Below are 20179 nucleotides of genomic sequence, written 5' to 3'. Positions count from 1 at the left end.
TGACGTTACTGCTTCAATGGTTTAGAGTTCAGTGGGCCCATGCACATTGTTAATATTACCAGAAAATAAAGGATCACTGTTAAAAATGGGTTTACATTTCCAATTTAAATTACATACAGTCCACCTGTGGTAAATGAGATTGATTGGACATGATTTGGAAAAGCACACACCTCTCTATAGAGGGCCTCACAGCTGACGATGCATATCAGAGCAAAAACCAAGGTTAAAGGAACTGCCTGCAGAGCTCAGAGACAGGATTGTTGACAGGCACAGATCTGGGGAAGGCTACAAAATATTCCTGATGCACTGAAGGTTGCCAAGAGCACAGTGGCCTCCATGATTCTCAGATGGAAGAAGTTTGGCACAACCAGGACTCTTCTAAGAGCTGGTCACCTCGTCAAGCTGAGCAATCAAGAAGAAAGACCTTGGTCACTCTGACTGGGCTCCAGAGATCCAGTGTGGAGATGGGACAAAGGTCTAGAAGGAAAACCATCACTACAGAAATCCACTGATCTGTGCTCATGGCAGAGTGGCTAGATGGAAGACTCTCCTCGGTGCAAAACACATGAAAACTCCTTTGGCTTCATTTAGAGTGTTTTGCAAACTCCAAGTGGGCTTTTCAAACAAGGTGTAGAAACATCTCAGCAAAGACTGAGAAAAATGGGAGGAACCTGAGCTAAGTTTACAATGTTTCTTTGCAAACAGTCTGAATGAATTGAAAAAGTGAAGGGGCTCTTTCTGAATGTGCTGTATATCTAGCATGTGAGTAAGTAAGCCTAGCTTAAGTAGCAGAAGTAAAGAGGGAACAGCTATCATAGCCTGCCCAGAGTTTGAAATGCCAACCTTATCCTCAAGTCTGGAATAGTCATATATTTACTGCAGCCTCAATTTTAGACCAAAACATGCCTAAATGTTCTGCACGTTACTGTATATCTGTAAAATAACAACAATGGAAAAAAGGAAACTGTCTTTCAAACAGGAGCTGGCTCCCATGACCCGGCTTATCATGACTCCTTAAGGACTTAAGGACTGCAAACAGTGATTCACAGTGTCCTTTAAAAGCATGTATAGGACAACATGAGGGAGAAAAGCAGTTAAAGATGCGCCATTAGCGTCTTAGCTTAGTTAATTCATCCTCTGGCTCACTGCACACAGCATGTAGAGTTACCAAGCCATGGAAATGATGTCTGCAGAAGAGAAGGGCAGGTGAGTTCTGATATCAGGTTAATGGTAAAGATGTATTCTTAATGCAGGGACCTGCATGCTGAAGTGCAGTCTCTTGGAATCTGCACCCAAAACAGATCATTAATCCATGATAATGCAATGTCTGAAGGATCCAACTGACTTTCTTAATCTAAGGGCAGATACATTTCTGCAATATTGAGGAAAATGGATTGTGGTGTGTATCTCAATGTTGATGATATGACCTGTACTTCCATCAGTACAACTATGTAGGAGGTGTTGCTGATAAGTGTTTGTTCAGTGTTGGGTTATTTTTGTGTTTGCCTAAAAATAAAGCATAAAACTAATAAAAAAAAGTAGATGTAAATCACTGTGCATATGAAGATGTGCTCCATGTTTACTCTTCATTGATGCATACACTAACTTTAATTAGTTCTCACTCTATTATACCTGCAGTCTATTCTCATGTTAATCACTTTTCTGTGTCCCTTTGTTTCCGATGAACTCAAAGAAAGGAGCAGCATCCTGCTCTGAATGCAGCCAGGCGGTGCTACGGTGTGACTCCTCCTTTGTTCGGCTGATAATATGACTGACGGTCACACGTGTCTGTGCGCTCCATACATCGTGCATATTGCATGTTGAGCAGCTGGCAGCAGTTGGGCCGTCCATCTGTTAGAGACCTCACTTTAAAAAGGGATCAGACAGAGCTGATGAATCTTTGATGAGGTCAGGGATTAAAAGTTAATCAGTTCAACAAGTATCAAAGGTGACGTTATTAAATGTTCATAAACTCAACGGTTAGCAGCACTTTATGATAAGGTCCCAGCTGATTGGTTCTTTATTAATGCTCCATTAATTGGATGGTGATGTCACTCTCGTCCGCAGAGGTTGGACATCCAGGTTTTATTTTATACTCACAGGTTGTCAGAGTCTCACAGAGGAGCATTTCAGGTCAGGGACACTTCCTCTGGGACTCATTGACTCAGTTAGAAACCATTAACATGACAGCTCATCACTATATAGACTAAAGCAACACAGCAGCACACTCAGGCCTAAGATGCTGAACCAGGACTGTGTTCTTTAAGCATTTTAGGTGGGATCAAAACATTTTTATCTCACTTTATTCACTTCACTACAATCTTAGAACCCATAGGACTGCATTGAGCCTCTGGGAGAGACTGCAAACTTTAATGGCCTCTTTAGTGGCTGGTTAAAGAGAAAGGACTTCCGGCCAAGGCTTTCTTTTCTGCTGAGAAACCTGAGAAGCGAGATGAGACTTGGAGCACAGTGGTGACGTCTGAGAGCAGATTGTTAACTGAACCTGCCTGCCGATGTCTTTGAATTGATCGTTATGAAGATTTCTCATCAATGATTGACTTTCTCTGCCATATTTGCTCCCCAAACAAACTTTTTCACTAAAACGCAGGAACATTATTAAACTCGAAACACCAGAATACCTTTGCTATTTACCAATAAAAACGTACTGATCACTTTGTTAGGCACACTTGTTAAGCTGCTTGTTAAAGAAAGGATCTAATCAGCTAATCACATGGAAGCAACTGATGCAGGTAGATATGGTAAAGATGATGAGCTGAAGTTCAAACTGAGCATCAGACAGGGGAAGAAAAGTGATTTAGGTGACTTTGAATGGTTGTTGGTGCAGGACAGGCTGGTTTGAGCATTTTACAAACTGGTGATCTGCTGCAATTTTCATGCACAAGCATCTCCAGGGTTAACAAAACGAGATAGAAAGGTAACAGTAACTCAGGTGTGCACAGCATGCTGGACTACAGCAGCAGAAGAACACACTGAGGTCCACTTCTGTCAGCTAATGACAGGAAACTGAGCCTACAGTTCACACAGGCTCACCCAAATTGGACAATAAAAGACCGAGGAAAACTGGTCTGGTGAGTCTCCGTTTCTGCTGCGACATGTAAGAACACACTCACACTAGGAAATCCACATCATGCCTGAGCTAACTGTAGCCTCAAAGTCCAGTTTGTTTGACTAGTGTGAGTCTCCACATACAGCACTCAAGCTTGGTACACTTTCTTGGGCATGGCACAGACAGAGGAGGTGGCAATCAATCCTAAGCAAAGTCATATTATGAGGGAGCCTGGTTGGGTTTGGAGCAGTGTGCATGAGAGGACAAGCGTGCTTCAGCACAGTGCAGGTCAGCTGGGCCTAGAATCAAGGACTGAAAGAAACTAAATATGTTTGCTCATGTTACTTTCATTGAGAAGCTTAGATTTTTGTGTGCTTGTACTTCTAAAGTTTCTTTTTTATCAGTAATTTTGCTTCTTCAACTATAATTCAGGATAAGCATTGTACTGTGCTTAAAAAAATAAAACTTCATGGCATCACGTAAAGTTCCAATCTTTCCATCAACTATGGGACACAAATAAGTAGAAATTTTGGTACTACTTTTAAGTGTATGTGGTGTTATTGGCGCCCTTCTCTTGTGCCTTCTACAGCTGCTCTCAGTGGACAAATGAAGAGTTTCAGAGGGGATCTGATTTAAATTATCACGCTTTTTCCCCATTTTTTTTACATCATAGGTAGTCTATTTAAATGGAACAACTGTCTGTAGCCTTCAAACACAAATGCTTGGTTAAAATGATATTGCTTGTATTATTGTCCTGCAGGCTACCTCAAAATGTAAATAATTCTACAACATTTGAATGTCCTGAATTAAAGACTGATCAATGAAAACTGTTATGCCTTCAACCAGGAGCCTTTAATTACAGTATTTGCTGCCATTATCGTTGTATTTCTCATTAACTTAACTTATTACGTTACAATTTTGAATAAACTTTTGATACATTTACAATTATCAGAAAAATGCTAAATACAGAAATAAATTAAAACTCTGCTTTCCCTCCACTTGTAAGTCAGTATCAGGTTTACAGCTGCTGATAGCCTGGAGCAAGAGTTTGATTGTTATGTGCTGCCACCTGCTGGGCATTTGTAAAACTGCAGGGTGAAGCCAATCCAAAATAGAACTACAAGTGCACATGGACTACAAAAATGGGGGCAGTTACGACTACCTTGTGTAAGATCCCAGAGTCCTGTAAATCTACGCGGATATTCTTGACTATGTGTTCATGAAATGAACCAGATTATTCAGATTAACAGGGATTTGTCCTGTTTCTCATTTTCAGGTTCATTCTGTGCACTAGATTGCCTTTCAGTTTGAGATAATTTTCATATTCTCTGTTTTTTGTGGCACATTAAAACTCTCTGGGATCACAGGTATAATTGGCTTTTTTTAATTACTTTTAATTTTACCTTGTTATTTCACTGTTTATCTTCCCTAACTTGGTATCCTGTTTTAGCACAACCTCACATGTGTGAGTTTAGTTATATTTTCATTTGACATACTGTTTTAACACAATGGACCTGAAATCACACAAAAACAAAGCTGAGTTTAAAAAAGTTTGATTTTTTTACATGAAAACCTCAAACATGTTAAATGAACCACTTTTATAACTTACAATGAAAATATGAATTTTAAATTTCAAAAACTTGTGTACACATTTAGCAATCAACAAAGTTATACAGAACATTCAGGGAAAAGCATGGTGTAAATTACTTATCATAAATAGTTTTACTTGGCCTACAAGGCCTTTAAATACTGATTTATAGTTTAAATCAGCACTTTTGACACAAGTTAAACCGGAGACTCAGTGCTGCTGTGTCTTTCTTAAATTGGTCACATAATTCAGATGAATCAGCGAGTGTGTAGACTCCTAAGAGGTTTAAGGAAAGAACAGACTGTATAACATTCAGGTATCAAACGTACTCTTTCAATCAGTCACGTTTTACCTGAGAGGATTTAACCTTCATGCATCCCTTTAATTTTACACCTGTTTGTCTCCCTTTGGACCAAAGTAGCTCATTTCAGACATGAGGCTATAGAAATTAACACATTAATATTTTTCAGACTTTTTAAAATGATTTTTTTAAATTAGGCAATCTCCTCATAAAAAATATTAAAAATGCATACGTTTATAAAATCTTAACCCCTTATTTTCCAGGTTTTGTCATCTCACTGCATGCAAAGCCAACAAACTGGTTCATTTCATGAAATAATGTATGATAATAAAAATAGTTTTTTGGCGGGTGGGTAAGGGGGGTAAACAAGATGAGACATTAATCTAAAAAGTCAATGTTCTCCCCCATAGACTACAATAGAGAAAACGGCGCCATCTGGTGGAAAAAAGTGAAAACAACAACTTTCACAAAAATACTAAAGAAAACTTCCCAGCATTTAGTGGCTGCATTTTTTATGTTCCTATGGCCCCAGGATCAAAAAATCCAATTATGATGGAAGTAGATGGGACCAAAATGGAAGCTGGGGACACAAACGTCAGGATTATTTACACAGTGCATTATAGACATGGGGTAAAAGTTAAGACATATTTTTCTAAATGCCATAAAAATACAAAAGATTGCCAAAGATCATGCCTGAGGCTTGAAAACTCATGAAGTAGTAACGAGAGGAATATGAAATTGTGCCAAAATGGACAAAGGCACGGTTAAAGAAAAGCAATTTTAGTTTTACTAAAGAAAATCTATGACACTTTTAATTTGCCAATCTACTCACTTCCTCCATCCAGTCTTTTTAAAGTGAACAGAGAGAGGACTTTCAGTGGTGTGGAATTATCCTACATCCTGTTTGCACAGCTAAATGGCATTATCATTCTTTTACGAGTGAACATGAAATCTAATAAACAGGAGACATAGGGCCTGTTAAGTTGTAATTCGGCCACATGGGGGCAGCATTGTTGTTAAAGCTCCCTCCCTCTAACTACCCCCCCCAGCTCACCTCCTGACTGACCTCAAAAAGCCAAATCTAATGTTGAGGATGTCTCGTATGCTTCTTAAATAGCAGAAATTATACAGATGTTTTAAAAGCACACCACTCTGCACCTTTAGATTGTTCTCCAACTGCATGAATATGTTGTAGCTATTTTAAGCAGATCAAACTGTGCAACATGGAGCAGTCAGGCTCCAAAAATAAAAGAGCAACTCTTAAAAATATCATTAGTGGCAAACAATAATATTGTTTAATCTTCACATTGATGACTATGAGCTTTTCTGCTTTAGATAAATGCTGATTTTCTTGAAGTCTTCATACTGTCAGAGAAAAATTGAGATCTTTTTTCCCCCTCTGGTCCACTAGATGTCAGCAGAGAGTCATGAGGTGTGCGGTGTACCTGTGAGGCTGTGTGTGGTCCTGTTTGAAGTGTTCACTCAGCTCTGTGTAAAAACCACTAAATAAGCTGCAGGGCCTTTCACTCTTTGTATTAGAGGTGGAAGTGAGGTGTAATGTTCCTTTAGGTGGGCTGTCTGCTCTAATTACTGCAGCGCACACAGTCACAGTCACAATATGTGTCTTTGTTTGGACTTTCTCCAAGGAGACGGCCGCTTTGAAGTGCTGTCCCAGCCTCTGATTGTCCTCTGTTCACATCACCAGTTACAACAAGAGACACAAAAGATGACAAGCAAGGTGGGACCCTCGTAAACCTCTGAGCTAGAACAGCTGATGTAGAGGACTCCTGCTTGAATTTTTCCTATCCTGTGCATGTGTATCCTTCCATAGCCAGACAAGTATTAAATGCACAGAATTTAAATCCCAATGCCTGGGGCTCTGAATTAAAGCACTATAGAGATGACGTGGAGCACAGTGAAGAATCAGGGGAGTGATTCCTGCAACTTCAAAGCCTCATCAGGCTTGCACGTCTGGACACTGAAATTTTACTCCATTCTTCTTTTGCAAAACTTCTCAAGTTCTGTCAGGTTGCACGGGGATCAGGTGTGAACAGCCCTTCTCAAGTCCAGCCACAAACTCTCTGTTGGATTGAGGTCTGGGCTTTGACTCTGTTGCTCCAGAACATTCAGCTTGTTGTCTTTAAACCATTTCTGCGCAACTTTCACTGTATGCTTAGGGTCATTGTCTTCCTGGAAAATTAATCTTCTCCCAAGCCGTAGTTCTCTTGCAGACTGAAAAAGAATTTCCTTTGGGATTTTCCTATATTTTGCCACATTAATTTTACCCTCCACCTTTACAGAGCTACAGGGCTGGCTGCTGAGAAGCATCCCCACAGCATAATGCTGCCACCACCATGCATCACAGTGGGGATGGTGTGTTTGACGTCTTGTCTGATGGCCAAAAAGCTCCATTTTGGTCTCATCCAACCAATGACCTCTATTCCACTTGACCATCAAGTCTCCCATGGGCCTTTAGGTGAACTCTATTCCAGACTTAATCAGAGTTTTCTTCAACGGTGTCTTTTTCTTTGCCACTCTCATAAAGCTTTGACTGCTGAAGAACCCAGCCAACAGTTGTTGTCTGCAGAGTCTCTCCCATCTCAGCTGCTGAAGTTTGTAGCTCCTTCAGAGTAGTCAAGGGGACTTGGTGGTCTCTCTCACTAGTCTCCACGCTCTCTCAGTTTGTGAAGATGGCCCGATCTAGGCAGATTTACACATGTGCAATATTCCTTGGAGTTGCTTGGAATGTTCTTTTGAAGTGTTGTGGTGTAATGGTAACCAGGAATACTGATTAACCAGTTTTTCGTCAGTTGTTTTTCTTCATTTTCCTTGTCATATTTTCATCTATTTTCGTTATTTTTGTTATAACTTCCCCCTTTTTCCCTCATTTTTGTCATATTTTTCCCCCTTTTTTGGGTAACTTTTTCTGTCTTTAAATCATCTTTTTTTCATCTTTGTTATTTTTGTCATCACCCCCCCCCCCCCCTTTTTTGGGTCATTTTTTTCTTTTTATGATCATTTTTTTGTCTTTTTTTTGTCGTTTTTGTCATCATTTTCCCCCCTTTTCCATCTTTTTATTTTTATTTTTTTTTTGTCTTTTTTTCCCCTTTTTGGGCATTTTTTCCATCTTTAATCATCATCTTTTGCCTTTTAGTCATTTTTTTTCTCTTTTTCAGTCATTTTTCCTCATCTTTTTAATCATCATTTTTTCATCTTTTCGTTGTTGTTTATTTTGTCATTTTTTCCCAGACACAGGTGTTTTTGTACTACAATCACTTGAGACACATTGACTGCACTCAGCTGATCCCTACTATTAAACTACTAGCACCAGTTAACTTTACCTCTGTTGAATTAGGTCAGTCACTTTAAATGGGTGAATATTTATGCAGTCACTTATTTTACCCCATACATTTTTGTTTGAAATTACTTAGCAGAAATCTGTTTTCACTTTGATGTTAAAGAGGATTTTTTTATTTACAAAAAAAGGGCAAATTATAGTGACCACAACTGATTTATAAAATCAATAAAGGGGTTCAACATCCAAGTGGGTGAATACTTTTTAGAGGCACTGTAAATGCAGTTAATTTTGATCAATTTGATTTTTAATTGACTTAAAGCACTAAAGAATGCATATAACACAGGGTTAGTCATTTTGCATTACTTTTAATATTTGTGTTACTTGTAATGATTAATAGTTTTGAACAGTACTGAAAGCTTTAACTAAAAGGCAAGAGAGAGCACATCACTAGAAGTGTATCAAAGTTAAATCTTTGATATGGTGACAGCCCAATAGAAACCACGCTGAAGCTGGTAAATCTGCAGGACTGTGATCATTTTCCTATAAAAGGCCCGAGGAGGTGTATGTGGGGGGTCGAGGAAGTGTGTCAGTAATATAAGCAAACAGACACTGTGAGGGAGGAAATGACCTGTCCTCATAATCACAGCTGAGGAGCAGCAGAGCATTCAGCCCGCAGCGCTCACTGCTCTCTGTCTTCTTTCAATGCAGCTCAGAGCCGAAGGCAGCGCTTTATGGACGAGCCACAGGAAGAGTAAACAGAGGTCAAGTGTTAAAGTCCAACCCGCCAATTCTCACCTCCATTAAAGGGGACAGGAGGGGGGGTCTCCACAGAGCCCTCAAAGCACCTGGGAAGAGGGTCTTTACAACCCTGCAGTGATGGGTTTCATTGAGACGCTTCATAAATGAGCAGAGGTGAAAGTTCTGCTGTAGGTTTATACATTTATAAGGATGGTTTCTCCACCTCTACTATGGTTAAACATCAGGAATTTATTTTAGAATGAGATTAAATGCAGATGTGAGAAAGTATTAATTCTCTACAAGCAGACCTTTGACTCCCCTTAAGTCAGCATGTTGCATGGAAAATTAAAGGATCGTTTTCTGCTTGAAATGCAAAAACATGCCATTAAGTCTACGTCTTAAGATGTTTAACCAGTAAAAAGAGGGACAGACTGAGAGGAATGGAACTTAATTTTTCATTCTAATGAGGAAAAACATAAAAAATAGCCTTTCAGAAAACGTATGCAAAGTTTTGGCAGGCTTAAGGAGAGTTTTCTAAGAAAATTTTAATACCCTGCCAAACTTCCAAGTATTGATTTTCCCTCTGATAGATAAACTAGTTCTAGCATTTATATCAATACAGTCTGCATGCACTACCCTTATGTAAGCCCAATAGTCAAAGATGATTAGTGGACAAGCATGGAGAACTGGAGGTCCAAATTCACACCAAAACCTCAGTAATGAAGAGAGGATGCACATTACTGCTGGTCAGGGTGAAAATGAAATGGATGATAAACCTGCAAAAAGATCCAAAATAGAAGCACCACTTCAGTCAAACTAAGTGCAAAGTCAAGAGCAAAGCATGAGACCTGAGCTTAAAGACTGCATGAACCTCTAAAAGAACCTGTTACAGTGCATTTATGCTCAATATTGTACACTGTCCCTTTAAATGACGACTAAATTTACTAAAGAAAACCAGCCGTCCAAACTGACTTGACCCCATGTAAAGAGTTATTGCTCTCCCTTTTTAAATCATGAATTAACTGTGATTAACTACAGTTTTGGGAAAGCCAAGTTAATTTACACTCAGGCCTGATAACTGCTGGACCTGCTGAATCCAGAAATAACTTAAAGAGAACCTGTCTGACAAAGTGAAGTAGACTAAAAGATCTCAAAAAGCAACACATCATGGCACCATCTAAAGAAATTCAAGACCAGATGAAACAAAGTCACTGACATCTATCAGTCTGGAAAGGGTTACACAGACATTTCTTAGGCTTTGGGACTCCAGCAACCACTGCGAGAGCCATTATCCACAAATGGAGAAAACTTGGAACAATGGTGAACCTTCCCAGGAGTGGTCAGTCAACCAAAATTACTCCAAGAGTGCAACGATGACTCATGCAGGTGGAAACAAAAGAACCTAGAACAACATCTAAAGACCTTCAGGACTCACTCGACTCAGTTAAGGTCAGAGTTCATGACTCAACAATAAGAGAGACACTGGGCAAAAATTGGCATCATGGGAGAGTTTCAATGCCAAAACTACTGCTGACCAAAAGGAATACAAAGGCTCGTCTAACATTTGCCAAAAAAAAACATCTCAATGATCCCCAAGACTTTTGGGAAAACATTCTGTGGGCTGACGAGACAAAAGTAGAAATTTCTGGAAAGTGTGTGTTACATCTGGTGTAAAAATAATACAGTATTTCATCAAAATACATGGTGGTGGCAGTGTGATGGTCTGGGGCTGCTTTGCTGCTTCAGGACCACTTGCTGTGATTGATGGAACCATGAATTCTGTTTTCTACCAGAAAATCCTGAAGGGGAATGTCCATGTCCAATGCTGTGACATGGCCTTAAACAGCATGTTCAGGCTGCAAATCCTTCCAATGTGGCTAAATTTTAAAAATTCTGCAAAGCAGAGTGGGCCAAAACTCCTCCACAGTGATATGAACGCTCAACACTCCTCCTGGAGCTGTTTCCTTCCTCGATCCTCGCCTCCTCCAGGTGCATTTAAGGAATTGGAAGATCCTTCATCATGTCGGAGGGAGAACGATTTCCAGGTCAGTCGAGGAGAGAGGAGGCGAGGATGGACAAAACTTTGTAGTGAGAAGCACCCAAAGACTCACCACCAGTCATCACAAACGCTGCCATGCAGTTTCAAGGATAGAACAACCTGTTATTAGGGTTTAGGGGTAATGACTTTTTCACATAGAACCAGGAAGATTTGGATGACCTTTTTCCCTTAATAAATGAAACAATAATTTAAAAACTACATGGACAAATATGCCAAAAAATAGGAAATCAGGAAGGGGGGACTACTTCTTCACAACACTTTAGACTCAAAACTACAATTTTTAGGTAGGAAAGCCACATATTGTTATTTTATAGGGTGCAATTTTCACAATCTATGCAGGATTTTGCTTGTTATATGTTTAAATAGGATTTTTATCTCGACCTGTAAGATGAATGTGGTTTAAAATAAGTGAAACGACACAATTTTGACAAGAAAATCAGGCAATGACACCTGTTCAGATCTGTGTTTTTGCATGGATTGACCAGGTTAATTGTTCTGTCTTGTACTAAACCACGAATAAGGCCTCTTATTATAGATGTAAATACTAACTCAAACCTCATCTGATACCCTAAACTGCCCATAACTCTGCCTCATGTTTGAAGGCCTGCAGCGGCCTGTGTGGAGTGTCAGACAGGTCGAATACACACCTCTCCGTTCCCAGGACGGGCCCATCGTGTGGGTCAACAGAAACCGTTCATGGAGAGAGAGTTAATCCCTCATTAAGTTGGTAATGACATGGATGCTCATTTCTGGGAGTGGATGGAGGACTTTGTGGTCTGAATGGCTGCTGTTGGCTCAGAGAGCAGCTCGTACAGTAGCACGTCACAGCGTCGATGCTAATGGCTGCTCAGCTGCAGCTGACGGGAGGTCCTCCCCTCTGTCACACGTGTAAATGAAAAACACGCAGAATCTGCATAGTGACATGCAAAACAGGCAGCGCCGGTGCTGGAATTAGTCAGTTCATTTCACATTTAACCAGTTAGCTGATTGTGTGCTAATTTAGCCTCTCATGGAGAGTCAGAGAGAGAGGATGGAGAGTTTCAGCTATCATACTTTGACCTCAGACTGATGTGAAGATGCATGTGACACCTGCTAATGTAATAATTCCCATAAACGTAGTACAAATCTGCAGCCTTTCATGTAAAAATCCCACAAACATAATAGCAGCTGCCTACATGCTGCAAATGTTTACAATTGTGGGAATATACAGGAAAAAAAACACAACCACAACCTCTCAAAATTGCATAAACTCCCCACAACTGTAATGTGAAACTGGAAAAAGTAAAGTTGATGTCATTGTTTGGTGTCATGTTTTTACAAAAATCATTGGGTTCAGGTCAGCTTAACCTCAAGTCACATCAAAAAACTAACATGATGGTTTTTGGTTCACAATTGAACAGGAAGTAGTTTTTTTTTTTTTTTCCAGAGTCTTAAAACGCTGGTAAAAACGTGAATCTTGGCAAAACACTTTTAAATGTGCAAAGGAGAAGATTGGTATGAGGGAGTTCTTGAATTAAGCCCTCAGAGGGGGGATATTGGTCCAAATATAAATACTTTAACAGTTTATAGAGAGCTGACAAAGCTGGAAAAAACTACTTCCCGTTCCATGGCGAACCAAAAATCATCATGACTACAGTTAAAGAGTTTTGGAAAAACTACTCCCTGTTCCACAGCTAACCAATAATCATCATGACTACAGTTAAAGACTCTGTAAGAAACTACTTCCTGTTCCATGGTGATCCAGAAAAAAACATCATGGCTGATGTTTTTTGATGTGACTTAAATCCACCAGCAGTTGTAAAAAGGCTACAACAAACATCAATGAGCTTCATATTAACAAAATATCTTAATGTTAATAATGTATTTAAATTCAAGCATAACTAGCCGTTACACTTACACATTTGCATATGACTGAAGACTGGACTGCAGGCCTCAGTTGAAATCTGAACCCTTTGAGGGTTGTTGATTGTTAGCACTCAGAGACCCATCTAGAGACATGCTTTGGCAAGACCTGAACATGCCCAAACAGATTCACATACTAAATTCTACTATAACAGAATATTTCCAACATGTAGATATTTATCGTGAAACAATATTGGTTTTATTTCTGCCCTAAAAATGTAATATATCATTTATATAAAGCCCTGACTACTGAGTGTGTGAATGACTCAAAAATAGGGGTTTCAGTAGTTATGATGTTCCAGGCAAAGATCAATGTAAGCCATTTAGCTAAAAACAATCATAGTAAGAGAAAAAAATATTTTGAAGGCTCTCTTTTCAAGTAACAAGGAACTTAAACTCAGCAAAAATAAAAAATATGTGCTTGTCATCTGTGCAGTCATTTATTTCCATGCATTTTTCTGCAAATTAATCCAATTGCAATAGTAGGTGTTTCGGTTTTTCCCCACTCTCACCCGTTTTTGGGGCATTAGACGTGCACCGATTTGCGTGAAAATTGGCACACACCTGAAACTCGAGAAAAATGAGAGGTTGATAAAGTTTTCAAAAATGTCCCCAAGGAAATGCCTCAATAGCGCTACCATTAGTGCTTTTACATAACACTGACAAAAGGCAGTTTTACTGAGATTTATGAAGTTTGTTGTGTAGATTCAGCTTGGGGAGATGTACAAAAAAACTATTGGGACCATGCTACTTTCTCCGATAGGAAATCTGCCATTTTGAATAATTTAGCCAAAACTGGGGCATGGTGGGCCTGTTCCAGGGGTCATACTTGATCTAACTAGAGATCTACCTGACTACCGTTTAAGTTGCTTGATATGAAGACATTTAGGGGCTTTTTGGGAAGCTTAAGCCTTGCTGTATAATCCTGAGGGAGTTTGCAGATCACTAAAATCTATTTTGATACTATTTATTCACTCTTACCCCCTTTTTTACATTCAAAAAACACATTTTAAGCCAATGTCTACTACCCTAGAGTCCAGCCACCATTTCCTGTATTTGAAAGTTCAGCTTTTGTTCTTCACATAGCAGTCAAAGTTAGTACAATGGCCCAGAATATGACTGATAAAGTATCCCGGCAGTTTATCCTTGACTGAAAACACTGCTACTAGTTGTCTTTCTCAAGGATAAATGCTGGAGATATAAAGTTGTATTGCATTTACTCATGTTACTGTGATTATGTAGCTTTTCTTTGAACTTTTACTCATCTTTTTAATTGTTTAAAAAGAATCCAATACAGAGTAAAAGTAAGAGGAATAAGCTCTCCATCATGTGAAAACTCATGTAGATCAGGGTCTGGATGTGTATTGGAGCCAGACGGAGCGTACCTGTCCCCCTCTGGACCCCTTTCATAGTCAAGGTGAGGGCCGAGCAGCAGGTCTCAGTAATGACCCTCAGAGGTCGTTGTGGATCGTTCTGTAAACGGCTTCATAAAGTCATTAGCTGTAGATGTGCGTGGACAGGAAAGACTTGAGCTTACAGAGCGTGTTAAAAGTGTCGAGCAGGTGAGAAAACGCTCCCCCTTTCACCTCAATCATAATAATGATGACAGTGTTTCTCCATGCTTTTGTTTCATTCAATCATGTGTGAACGGAGCTGGAAGAAGACGAGGTTTCTCTTTTACTATCGCTCTGATTCTCTGGTCTTCTGTCATAAATGTGATAAGTCTTAAAGCTCTGTAAATATGAGGCTACCTTTGTTAGCAGAGCTTGACTTTGGTCCTTAAAAATACTCACTATGAGTCCATTTAGAAAAGCATTAAAATGTGTAATACTACAAAGAAAACAATTACTTCATTAAGATAGCAACAGATGAAACCCACAAATAGAGCGTCAGACTGAAGTGACAGTTAAATAATGTTTAGGAGAACTTCCCTGATACCAAGGAGACCTCTCTCAGGAAACCTTCAGGGTGTTTCAAGTGCTGCAACACAACTATAAAATACTTTGTGGTTCTTTCCCATAATTTTTTCTTTTTAAGCTGTGTTCAGCTTTAAGTATTAAAAAAAAATTTAAGATACCGAAATTTTTTAAGCTTGTTAATACTACTGAAAGGTTATTGATCAGTTGTCAGAACTGGTCCTGGAGACAATTATTTATTTTTAAATTGCTTTATTTGTCATCATCTTATTGACAGTAATAGTGGTTTCTTGAAGAAATTACACTTTTGTCCGATTCTATCAATGCTATTTAAAGTTTGATAAACAGAGTGTTTGCACTTATTTTTGATGGTTATACTGGCATTTTTGTGAACACTTGGGGCAGTCGTTCCCAACCTTGATTCTCTAGGGCCCCCCTACTTGTACTGAAAAAACTAAGCCCTGCAGGACAAACCTGGAATATTACACATGAAATATCCATTATTACAATTAGGGCCACTCAGAAAAACTATAAGAGGGAAAAATGAACATTTTCAAGTTTTAACAGCTATAAATTTACATGCAAACAATCCGTTTGCAGAAAGTTACAGATTAAATTGAGACAAAAAAATTAGACTATAAAGTCAAAAAACTTGTTATGTGGAAGAAAATTCCACCAGATGAAGCTGATTTCTTGCACAAGGCCTGCAGTTAAGAGCCGAATCACTTTATACTTTTACTAATCACATTATCATCACCACAACCAGTAGTTGCCAGTCGATCACATGGCTGACAGACAACCAGGTACGCTCACACTCACACCTACGGGCAATTTAGAGTCACCAATTAACCTAACGAGCACGTCTTTGATGGTGGGAGGAAGCTGGAGTACCCAGAGAGAACCCACGCATGCACGGGGAGAACTTTAAATGAACAGATACTCTTTATTTTTGTAGTGGATCTGATCTGCTGTCGGACGTTATGGGTCTATTCATGGTTTTAAAAAATATGACAATGCTCATCTGATTCTGACGTCACAGCAGACTGATTCCGCTCCGGCAATCCAATCCAAACCAAGCTATGCTGATTTACCTTTCCATCACCAGTTTGACCGCACAAGCTACGCCAAGCCACGCCCAGAATGGTCCTGCTCTGGAGATTTATTTAACCTTGATTTAACCAGATAAAGACCCATTTAGATAGGTCCGAGCGTGCTCGCCCCGCCTACAAGAGCACCATGGTGACATCACAGACCGTCATTATTCAGAAACACCTCAAGACAAGTGGCAACCACTGCACCAAGCTTTGGAATACCTGCTGGATTACCAAAATAATAATAAGAAGAAACTCTGAAGTCAAAACAATGGCCAACTCCTGCAAAAAAAACTAGCTGTCTACTGTCATCAATCTAAAACTCTGCGTCATCAGCTCTAGAAAAACGATTAGCTCAGGCTGTGGTGGAAAAGCCCCAAGAGGCTCACACTCCCCCAGAGGTCTGTGGTGCCTCCTTTAGGGGTGCCCAGACCTCAGGTTGGGAACCAATGGCTTAGGTGGAATCTTAAAGGTCTAAGCATGTAGAATAAGTCAGGGCTGTCATAAAACCAAATTTTAATATTCTGATGCCACACTAGCAAACCACAGCAACTTAAATACAAATCCCAAGCATTTAATATTTGAACATTTCTAATCTTTATTGACAAAAACTGTACCATGTAACTTGTGAATGGCATTTTTGGACATTTTATAGACTTGATATTACCCAATAATCATTTCTTTTCCCCATTATGCAAGCATAATTGTTTGAATTTGGAAGTAGTGATGTGTCAAAGGGCAAAAAGACAGATTTACCTCATTTTTATTAATCTTATATGATCTTTATGTAGTTTTGAGGCCAGTGCATTCCATCACATTAACACGATTTTCAGGCAGAATATTTTCAATAATCAGAGCTTGATTACCCTCATTGTTTGAATTTGAAACAGACATTTAATTCACAAAAAAATTAAATAACAGATTAAATAAATCCAATTAAAAGAAACTCTTCCAGTTTAAAAAATATTATTTACTGTTTTTGTGTCTAAGAACTGAACATTTTGGAACTTGGGGCTGTGCTTTGTATAGACCAAAACATTGTAAAGTATCACTTTGTGCTTTTTAACTTTTCATGGGCATTTCTGGGACTTTTTATGGGCTAAATGATACCTGGTAATGGCTGTAATCTCTTATTGCACCTTGGATGTTTGAATTTAGAAGTAGGAAAGAGTATACTGGCCAGGCGTGTGGACAAACTTGTAAAGAAATTTCAAGCTTTAGCCTAAAATTGTGTTAAAAATCTTTCTCTAGCTTCTAACTCCTGTAGTTTTCTTAAAATCTGACTCTAAATCTTGTCTTTATTTGTGATTTTTCAGCTCAGGTCTTGAAATGTAAATCCAAACTTTCTTATCTCTCCTAATTCTCCTCATTCCTGGCTCTAATTAACCTCAGAGGAGGAAATCTTGTTGCCATTTTCAGCCAGATCCCCCCTCTCTGCTGTAAGTGAAACCTCCTTGTCCTCTAATGACAGAGCTGCGGCAGTGAAGGCAGCACGTCCTGCTTGTGTATTGGAGCCAGACAAGGAATACACGCAGCTTTGTCTCCATTCATAGTCACGTCCTGAGAGGAGAAAGAGGCTGCAGAGCTGCTCTCTAATGGCTCTACAGGCCACCCTTCACTAAATGAGCCTCCAAACTCCTCATCAGCACTTCAGTATCTGTGGCTGCTGACATGCAAAGTAGAGACTCATTGCTTTTTTCAGCGCTTACGATCCCGCTGTGACTCTTCCTGAGGAAAGTTAGTGTACACGGCAAACTGTGGCTTTGGAACGATGCAGAAATACAACCAACTAGAATGTGCTGCCTGTCACTTACATGCTGACACGATTCCTATTTTCAGTTTACTGCAAAAGTTAAAGGCGTGCATGTGAGAGATTTAAGGATTCATTGAAAATAATACAGGAAAATGTCTGCCAGCTGTGTACAGATGTTTACAAGACTAAAACTGCACATTTAGAAGAGTAGCTGTGTCCTGTTATGAGAACGACAGACTTTAAAAAATTAAATCTCTCAAAAAGTTGTAGAAAAAAGCAGCAAGATTTTTGCCTTTATCTTTTCAATGGTATCACAGGAATGAGATAATTTGTAAGAATAGCTTCTACTGTTTTGTCTGTATAGTAACCTAGACACAAAGGACTTATGATTACATACTTTTTTGATACAGTATGTTTTTTAAATGTGAGTTTCTAGTGAATATAACACTGATAAATGTATGTTACAATGATAAACCAGCTCTTTTTGTTTATTGTGGCACATGTCAGCCTCATCCTGTGTGATCATACCCTTCTCCCCTTTAATTTGAGAAAAAAGTCTTATTTTTAGAGAAATTGATACAAATTGTAAAGTCATTGTTGTTTTTCAGCCTCTTATTTTGAAATATTCCCCAATCAAGAGCAGAATCAAATAGAACGCAAGAAAATTATTCAATACTTCTTCACCTTCTGTGACTTTTTGGCCATTTTTGTTTGTTTCAATTAATCAATGCTTTATAAATTTTGATATATACTTCTCTTATTTTACATTTTTGAGATCAGAAAGGGGAAATATTATCAGTATAAACTGGTCTGGCATTATACCAATATCTTAGATTTTGATATTGTGCTATTATACCACAGTAACATAAATACAAGTCAGAAGCACAAAATTCTCATTTTTAACCCATTAAAGCCTGAACAAACTGAAATGTTTATTTCACTTGCTACTGAAATCTAAAAAAAATAAAAATAAAAATTTCCATAATATTTAACAAACATATTTTTTGTATCTCGTTTGATGCATTAGGTGTTTTTGGTAACTGATAATCCACTTGAGGGCATTTTTTTTAATCATTTTTCAGATTGTATTCAGAAGTTTTTTTTAGTAATTTATGATCATATTGATTAGATAGAGGTTACATAAAAGTAAGTATCAAATATGATACAACAGGCTTTAAGGGGTTAATAGTGAACAATTGTGCTGTGGGACGTTCAAAGGATGCTTTTGGACATTTTATATTGTAGATGTTGCATAATATTGAAAAGTTGGGATGAGTATGAGCAACATTAGCCCCAGGAATGATGGACTCCATCACACCATCACAGCCCTGTCCAACCCTGCACAACTGCTCTTTAAAAACACAGGATATTCAAGTAGGGGTGCATCATAATTGGATTTATGCCAAAATCTGACATGCTGAAACTGAAAAGTTATTTCAGCCATTACTGACACAGATACTGTATGTAAATGCAGTTCAGACCGAAAACTTCAGTCCTTAAAACACAAAATTTAAAGTTGGAGGATGGACACATTTCAGTCCTCACAACAGACTTTGAAGCATCAGAAATGACGATGAATAAAGAATTGAGCAGACGTAGGTCTGTCGGTCCAGCCTAAAACTCCACTAACTTATTTGTTCATACGTCCAATATTTACAGCTGATACAGGCAGATTTTTACAGTCAAATGTTGGCTGTAAATATTTGCAGAAACATACATATCTGTAGATACTGATATCATATAGATCTGTGGCTTCTAATCTTTCTTTGCCAAAGGCATGCCACAACCACATCTTTACAAAACAGCCTCTTACATGTTGCAGTAAATTGAGCGTACAGTTCAGGCAGGCCATGGAATTAAGCACCACCATATAATTGAGATCAGCTGATCTAACGAAAGTCCTCGTCAGCTGATAACAAGCTGATGCACTCGAGGTATGTTATTGGTGCTCATACTGCCAAATCTAAAGCCTGTCTAAGCTTTGCCAGCTGCTTTTTACAACTTTCCTCCACCCCAGCTCCTCTTTTATTCTATCTCTGACTTCATCAGTGTCATTCTGTTGTCATTTATGTCTGTTCTGCTCTGTTTTTTATTATTGTACATTTGTAATAATTATGTATAGTTGGAAAAAAGTCCTCCAAGACTTGGCTCAAGCCACACCATTTGAGAACCACTGATATAGATAATATTGAGAACCCCATATTCAAGAGAACAAAACCCCAAAATATGGAGATGTTTCAATATGTTATACAATTAAGACGGCATGTTGGAGTCTGCCTGTAATTTGGTCATTAAAAATATAAAAACTGCCAAATATATCAGGGGTCCAGGACAGGGGTGTCAAACTTATGGCCCATACTTTATTTCTTGTATTTGTCTGACAGCTTCACCTCAGGAACATCTTTTATCTCGTCATTGGTCAGACTGTAATGACTGGTCAGCTCGGTGGTTTTGGTGGGGGTGGGT

The sequence above is a fragment of the Cheilinus undulatus genome, linkage group 18 (assembly GCF_018320785.1).
Source record: "Cheilinus undulatus linkage group 18, ASM1832078v1, whole genome shotgun sequence".
Taxonomy (NCBI): domain Eukaryota; kingdom Metazoa; phylum Chordata; class Actinopteri; order Labriformes; family Labridae; genus Cheilinus; species Cheilinus undulatus.
The sequence above is the reverse complement of the archived record's forward strand: the minus strand, read 5'-3'. Positions refer to the sequence as shown.